Raw genomic sequence first — 7,986 nt, forward strand, 5'->3', positions numbered from 1 at the left:
GGTGGCTGACACACCAGTTAAATAAAGCAGCTTTTTTTTTTTAACCATTAAGCTTTTTATGTAAACAAGGAAATGTATTTTAAATCCATGCCGTTACCAGTAAGTTTGACGTATGAAAATAGTAGGAATAATGCTTTTTGTGAACAGGCTGGATGCTTGCTATGCTGGCATGCATTGCTCCTTTTTGCATCGAGGCAAATACTTTTCATTGAGCCCAAAATGTTACTATGGCAAATTCATAATAAACAGAATCCAAGGCGAGATAAAAACATGCAGAGGCTTTTAAATTTCAATGCATAAAAAAAAGAAGACCAATCAAGATTTTAGATCTTCCTGCTCAAATCTGCTCAGTCAGTGAGGGAATTATTCATCAGTGTTTAGACTGAGGATTAAGGGTAAAATTCTCCATTAGGTCCCAAACCAAAGGCCTCTGATGCCTTCCTCCTGCACCCTCTTTCACTAATATTATTTTTTCATTAATGAGTGGGGGTCAAAACAGTGCAGTGTTTGTTTGCCCTTAGCTCTGCTTCTCAACAACCGAACTTAAACGTCAGACTTAGGGGGCTTAAAAACAGCTACGAGCCCTGAGTTCTCAGAAAACAGTTCAGAAGTGGAGAACAAAGCATGTTTATCTGGTAATGCTTAAATAATGGGGGAAAAACGGTGATATAAGAAGAAAAATGTCTAAAAGACTTAAACTCACTGTTTCTCTTCTCCCTCTGATGGGTTAGAGTCCTGCTCCTTGGGCATGTGTTCCATTCACCTCAATTCCATCCAGCAGCCAATCATGAGAGACTGAGGCAAGCCCCGCCCTCCGAAGCACGCTTGTCATTCGACGGTCCGGAGGGGTCTGTCAGTAAAACGTAGCAGAGTCCCGTCCCTGGAGTACCTGGGAGGGCGGCAGTAGATGTTGGTGGGCAGGGGGTCGACCCCCAGAAGGATTGCAGACGTTTCTGAAGCTTTAGGACACAAAAGAGGTGGGGGTGTCCACAGGGGTAAATATGCTGGCCCTGAAGCCAGGGCTGGAGGTGGATGTCGCTCTTAGGTAGACAGCGGAAAAACAGGAATCCACCCTGGAAGAGAACAAAGACGATTATTACATCTCCACAAACAATAAACCTATTAGCAGAAAAATATAGAACTCGGTCAGTTCAGCATCAATTCATAACCAACTGCATTTAAAGTCGTAGGGAAGCGGCTGTTCCAACCGTTGCATTTTCGAATTCTCCTGAGTGGTGCCCGACTTTACAAGAGTGAATAAAGTGAATGTGATTGGTCGATTATCAAGGGGGCGGGATAGTTGTGGCAGAAGGTTCGGAAGCAAGTTTGGTTGCAGCCGATGTCTCGGAAGCATCTTGCTAACCAGTTACACTGGAAAAACTATCTAGAAATAAGTAAAAATGTCCCAAATTAAGTGTATTTACCCTTAATTTGAGTGGGTAATGAGGTAGTGTGCCAATGGAATGAGTATTCTTACCCTTAAAATAAGATAATTAGATAATATGCACTTGAAATAAGACAATGCAATTGTGGTTTCTTATTTGAAATGTAAATTGTTTTGTTCCATTGGCAAAATGTCTGCTTTACCTCCTCAATTCAAGAACAAATGAACTTATTTTAAGAAAAAATGACGATTTTTTCCAGTGTAGCAACTTAGTGCTGGTAGGTTCCCAATGGGAAATTCCATTGCGACCAAGTAGCACTAAATTGGTGACTTAGAAACGACACTGTCAAGGAACGCTATGTATAGCGGAAACATGCAAGAGGAGGAAAGTTTAGTGTCGGAGGTCGTGGATGAGTCTCCTCCGTCACACATATTTTATTTAGAGGAGGAAAGATGTTGTGGAAGGGGAGGCCAGGGTGGCAGAAGCTTGGTTTGGTGTAGAAGGCTTCCAGCCGTTCATGTTTGAGCCCTTGCCTCGCAACGCTGCCAGTTCTGTTAGCTCTACGCCTGCTGAAGACACAGACGTCCATCCCCGTGAACACTGGGATGCAACTCAATGGGAAAGGAAATGATTCTAATTTCTTATTTGAACCGTTGTGTATATTAGCTGCGACATATGAATCAAGATGCTATGACTGAAAAAATTTGATTGACAGATGACTGTTGATATATGATTGGCCGAATTAAGGTGTACAAGCTGACGTATAACTGGCCGAAACAAAAATCACAGATTTTAAGACAGTTTTTTTTTAAATAGAAATTTTCTAAATTTTGGGACAACATAGTCTGATAAAGAGTACATTTATATACTTGTTTAAGCCAGAATAATTTAACATTTAAATATGACTTCCCTACAACTTTAATACTATTTGGTAGTTTCAGTACAGCAATAAAAAACATCTAAAATTTGGTTTTAAATAAATAGAAATCCAGTCAAACAAGTCAAATAAAGGGCCATGTAATCTATAAAAAAAAATTGAATAATTGACTTCTTGCTTGTATAGAAGTATTTCAAACTGAAATAATGTACGACTCATTTTCTTTGCTCCATAGCAGGAATGCTTGTTAAAAAAATAAATAAATAAAAATGAGAAACTCTCGTGTCCATTAATGAATTTAAAGCAACCATGAAGAATGTAGTGATGGAGATATGTGCTTGTTTTTCTTGAGATGCTTGATGTGTTTTAACATACTGCTCTGATTTTATTTTAAAAAAAAATTTTAATTTTTTTTTAATTCTTTATTTTTTATTATGCAAAATGTAATATGTTGTAAATATGTATGAACTTTCTGTGGTTTGGCTGCTACTTTGGCCAGGTCTCTCTTGAAAAAGAGATTCTGAATCTCAATGGGACTTCCTGGTTAAATAAAGGTTAAATAAGAAAATAAAAATAAAAAAAAATGTTTTCCTAAAAAGGCCAGAATTTCCCATTTAAAATGAAAGATTATTTATAAAATTAACACCTTGGTGGCTTTGGCCTGATTCATTTAAACTAAGGCGAGCCTTATGGTGCACGTAACCAAGGGGAGGAACTGCCTGACAGCCATGGAAATAAACACGATTCAGTAGCATTCAGTTACACTCTAAAAAAAAAGGAAGCATAAAATAATAACAATAAACTCTCTTACACCAACATCCTGTTTGGTTGCAACAATTTGTAAAAACTACAACCTTCGTTTCTGTGAGTGTTTGGATTATGGGACAACTAGTTTTAAGTCGTCAGATATATTTTGAGATGATATAAGCTGTTAAATAAAAAAAATCAACTTTTCTGTTCTTCTCAGGTGTGGCTAAAGTTACCATGCAAATGATCTACATAATGCATGTTTCAGGGAGTCCATTGTAAAATGCTGTGTTTAGATCTTGTACATTTGAGTCAAAGCAATAAAAAAAAAAAAAAATTATGTCAAGAAGTAAATTGTCTGAAACGCCTCCCTGCTTTGATTCCAGGACATCTGGCACTTTACCAACTTGACCTTGTGACGTTTGTTTTGTATCCTCTCTTGAACCTTAATTTTAATTTAGATTATCCCATTCAGGGATTGTTAATGTGCTCAAAACACCAAGCTAATAGTTGCAAACAAAATTGAAAGATTTATAACTTCCAGGAATAAAAACCGAAAAACAATTCCTGATCAACAGGAACTTCAAACATAATAAAAACAGCTTTTGGAAGAAATAAACCACAGTGCGAGTGAGAAAGCAACACCTTTACCACATGTTGTGGCTTCACGGTCTAATGCTCCAAAGCCTCCTGCGAGCAAATCTCATATTTCATCTCTCACAGCATGAACCTGGTGAGCTGAAGCTGGCTTTAGCTGAAGCACACAGCAGAAGGATTCCTCTGCGTCACACAGCAGATCTAGAGTGACAGGAGTGAAAACGGAGGCCTGCAGGTTGTAATGCGCCTTCAGCTGTTACTTCGACAAATGACTAGTTTTTTNTTAAATATGACTTCCCTACAACTTTAATACTATTTGGTAGTTTCAGTACAGCAATAAAAAACATCTAAAATTTGGTTTTAAATAAATAGAAATCCAGTCAAACAAGTCAAATAAAGGGCCATGTAATCTATAAAAAAAAATTGAATAATTGACTTCTTGCTTGTATAGAAGTATTTCAAACTGAAATAATGTACGACTCATTTTCTTTGCTCCATAGCAGGAATGCTTGTTAAAAAAATAAATAAATAAAAATGAGAAACTCTCGTGTCCATTAATGAATTTAAAGCAACCATGAAGAATGTAGTGATGGAGATATGTGCTTGTTTTTCTTGAGATGCTTGTTGTTTTAACATACTGCTCTGATTTTATTTTTACATTTTTTTTATTCTTTATTTTTTATTATGCAAAATGTAATATGTTGTAAATACGTATGAACTTTCTGTGGTTTGGCTGCTACCTTGGCCATGTCTCTCTTGAAAAAGAGATTCTGAATCTCAATGGGACTTCCTGGTTAAATAAAAAAAAAAATAAAAAAAATGTTTTCCTAAAAAGGCCAGAATTTCCCATTTAAAATGAAAGATTATTAGGTAAATTGTCAGCCAATAATGCATAAATAACTTTATAAAATTAACACCTTGGTGGCTTTGGCATGATTCATTTAAACTAAGGCGAGCCTTATGATGCATGTAGCCAAGGGGAGGAACTGCTTGACAGCCATGAAAATAAACACGATTCAGTAGCATTCAGTTACACTCTAAAAAAAAAGGAAGCATAAAATAATAACAATAAACTCTCTTACACCAACATCCTGTTTGGTTGCAACAATTTGTAAAAACTACAACCTTCGTTTCTGTGAGTGTTTGGATTATGGGACAACTAGTTTTAAGTCGTCAGATATATTTTGAGATGATATAAGCTGTTAAATAAAAAAAATCAACTTTTCTGTTCTTCTCAGGTGTGGCTAAAGTTACCATGCAAATGATCTACATAATGCATGTTTCAGGGAGTCCATTGTAAAATGCTGTGTTTAGATCTTGTACATTTGAGTCAAAGCAATAAAAAAAAAAAAAAATTATGTCAAGAAGTAAATTGTCTGAAACGCCTCCCTGCTTTGATTCCAGGACATCTGGCACTTTACCAACTTGACCTTGTGACGTTTGTTTTGTATCCTCTCTTGAACCTTAATTTTAATTTAGATTATCCCATTCAGGGATTGTTAATGTGCTCAAAACACCAAGCTAATAGTTGCAAACAAAATTGAAAGATTTATAACTTCCAGGAATAAAAACCGAAAAACAATTCCTGATCAACAGGAACTTCAAACATAATAAAAACAGCTTTTGGAAGAAATAAACCACAGTGCGAGTGAGAAAGCAACACCTTTACCACATGTTGTGGCTTCACGGTCTAATGCTCCAAAGCCTCCTGCGAGCAAATCTCATATTTCATCTCTCACAGCATGAACCTGGTGAGCTGAAGCTGGCTTTAGCTGAAGCACACAGCAGAAGGATTCCTCTGCGTCACACAGCAGATCTAGAGTGACAGGAGTGAAAACGGAGGCCTGCAGGTTGTAATGCGCCTTCAGCTGTTACTTCGACAAATGACTAGTTTTTTTTTTTTAAAGGGGAACGCTCAAGAAACCTCCACTTTATACTTTATGTCATTTCTATACGTGTACTTGGAAGGTGTTCTTGCATTAGTCTCCTGTTCTGTTTTCCTATGACAGCTTTATTCGTTTCCATGTTAATCCCTCGGTTCAGTGTCTTTCTAATCCTGAACAGTGAGGGAACGACCAGGATGCTGACCTCTGACAGAATGGATATTATTAATGCATGAGCCACTCAAAATGTGCAGCTTTTTTTCCAGGTGCAGCATCTCACCCGGCAAGAAGGAGAGATTTAGACTTAGACTTTGTCATTTTCTACACAGAGAGTGTATGCAAAAAGATTCTTCGTTCAGTACAGCTCTCAAGAGATTGTCATTTTTTAAAGTGCAGCAGTGATAAATGTAAACATACGACTGTATAGGATTTGTAGTTTCCAACATTCAGTTTTTTTTTTTTATATTTAGCAATGAATGATACAGAAAGACAATAACAAAGCAATTTAAGAAGAATTATGTAATATTCTAGTAGAAAACAAACAAATCACACAAAAGATGTTAGGAGAATCATATCAAATCACATCAAAAGTTCCAGATTTAAAGCTCTCGGCAGAGGAAACAGATGGATTTTGCATTGATGCGTCAACAGATCTTGGTTTTTCAGATAGCGGTTTTTCTAAACCTTCCCTTTTTCTTGTATCAAAAGGAGCCATCAGCCATGTGAAATTTCATAGCCGTCCTGCAGCTTTTTGTTCCTCCTCTGGGATGTTTCTGAGGCCCAAATTAATTACAGCAAATACATTATCTTCCTCCTGGCAGGTCTGAGTGAATGAATGAACCTTTTGAGACGTGTTTATTTTGGGTTCCTGCTTCTGCATCACCTTTGATTTGTACTCCGGTGAGAAGATAATAACATCCAAATACTTGTGCCAGAGCTGCAAATCATGAAAAATCCAATCCAGACAATGTAATTACAGAGCCGGTAATAAAAAAACTTTTACCGGAGGGGCTTTGGTTTGATCTGGGTTCACAGATTTTCATCTACGGGACGATTAGAATCAATCACATTTCTTATATCGCTATAAATGTTTTTTTTTTTTTTTTTTAGCCTAGGCTTTTATTGTATGAAATCAATTCAATTTTTTTTCTTGTTTTGTTTTTTTTAAACAGACTAACCCTCCACTGCTCAAATTTTCAAGAATACATGTTTTTCCTTAACCCTATAATGCCAAATGTATCGTATTTGATACATACGGTTTCTGAAATGTTTTGCATCTGTAACCTTTTGCATAATTTAAAGGTAAAAACTCAAAATCCTATTGTACACAATCAGATATACCTGATAACAGCCAGTAGAAGACTACACAAAAAATAATCTTGACTTATCGCATAGTAATAAATTATTAATATCAAAAATGTATTTCTGTTTTCTCTTTTTACATATTTTGTTAAAAGGGAAATAAGGAATTCAAACCAAAAAAAAGTAATTTTCTGTTTTGTTTTATTCTTGGATCGGGCTTTAAGGGGTTAAAAACCACAAAACATCAAATAGGAAAAAGTGTGCTGCAAATCCTTTCATAGACATAGTTCTATTGTATTGAATAGAAACTGATAGAACAGATTTTTTTAAATTAGATTAATAAAAAGTAAAAAAAAATGTAATATTTTTGGTCAATTGAAGGACACATCTCTATTTATGTGAAGCCTTTTAAAATATCTCCATGTTCTTAAAGTTATAGTAGCGGATTTTCACCCTTTAAAAAGGAAAAAATGCACATGCACAACCCTGTACCCGCTCCTGATAGTGAACGCCTATTAAAAACGGGCGAGAGCATGCAGGAGCCCATTTCTTTTCATGCACGCTCTGTTTAAAAGTTGCTTTTTGCATTGCACATACAATCTTACTTTCCAAAAGAAGAATACCAATTTTTTTCACTATGTAAGTGAAAATGGGGACAAGCCTTTGGTAAACATATCATCATAATGAGTGACAATTATTTTAATGATCCGTCCAGGAAAAGAACATCCTCCACTATACCTTTAAGGTCTGTAAAACACCATGGAAATGTTATCCGGGCGACTTTATCATGTTTTTCCTTGCATCAGTCTCTGCTGTGTTTTTATCAAAGGGCTGATTTTATCTCTCTTTTTTTTTTAAGCCGCATCTGCTACATCTAAATCTATTTGAACAATGGCAGTAGTCTTGCATGACTTTTTCTTTTCATTTAAGTGCAAGTTTTTAAATTAATCTTTAGTCCATCACTACAGAAATGTTAGTTTTAGCATTTCAACATCAAAATCATTGCTTTATCTCAAGTATTATAAAGGTAAATAACCAGAAGAATGACCAAAACATCCAACTGTGCAGCTTTAAGGACAACGATGACCTCCAATATGAATATAATATATCTGCTGGTTAACTACGATGGAAATCCGTGGAGGCTGGATGTTTGCACTGCAAAAACGATCTAGAAATAAGTAAACATTTCTTAAAT

General features: G+C 35.9%; 1 long non-coding RNA gene across 1 annotated transcript in view; it reads right to left on the reverse strand.

The window, feature by feature from the left end:
- Positions 1-706: 706 nt before the first annotated feature.
- The window catches only part of LOC107093073, a 176,311-nt gene continuing 169,031 nt past the window's right edge, over positions 707-7,986 (reverse strand). Inside the window, exon 5 of the long non-coding RNA XR_001481604.1 lies at positions 707-1,073. This is a non-coding gene — a long non-coding RNA (uncharacterized LOC107093073). The remainder of the gene's footprint in view (positions 1,074-7,986) is intronic.

This window comes from Cyprinodon variegatus, unplaced genomic scaffold (genome assembly GCF_000732505.1).
Source record: "Cyprinodon variegatus isolate N-32 unplaced genomic scaffold, C_variegatus-1.0 Scaffold18, whole genome shotgun sequence".
Taxonomy (NCBI): Eukaryota; Metazoa; Chordata; class Actinopteri; order Cyprinodontiformes; family Cyprinodontidae; genus Cyprinodon; species Cyprinodon variegatus.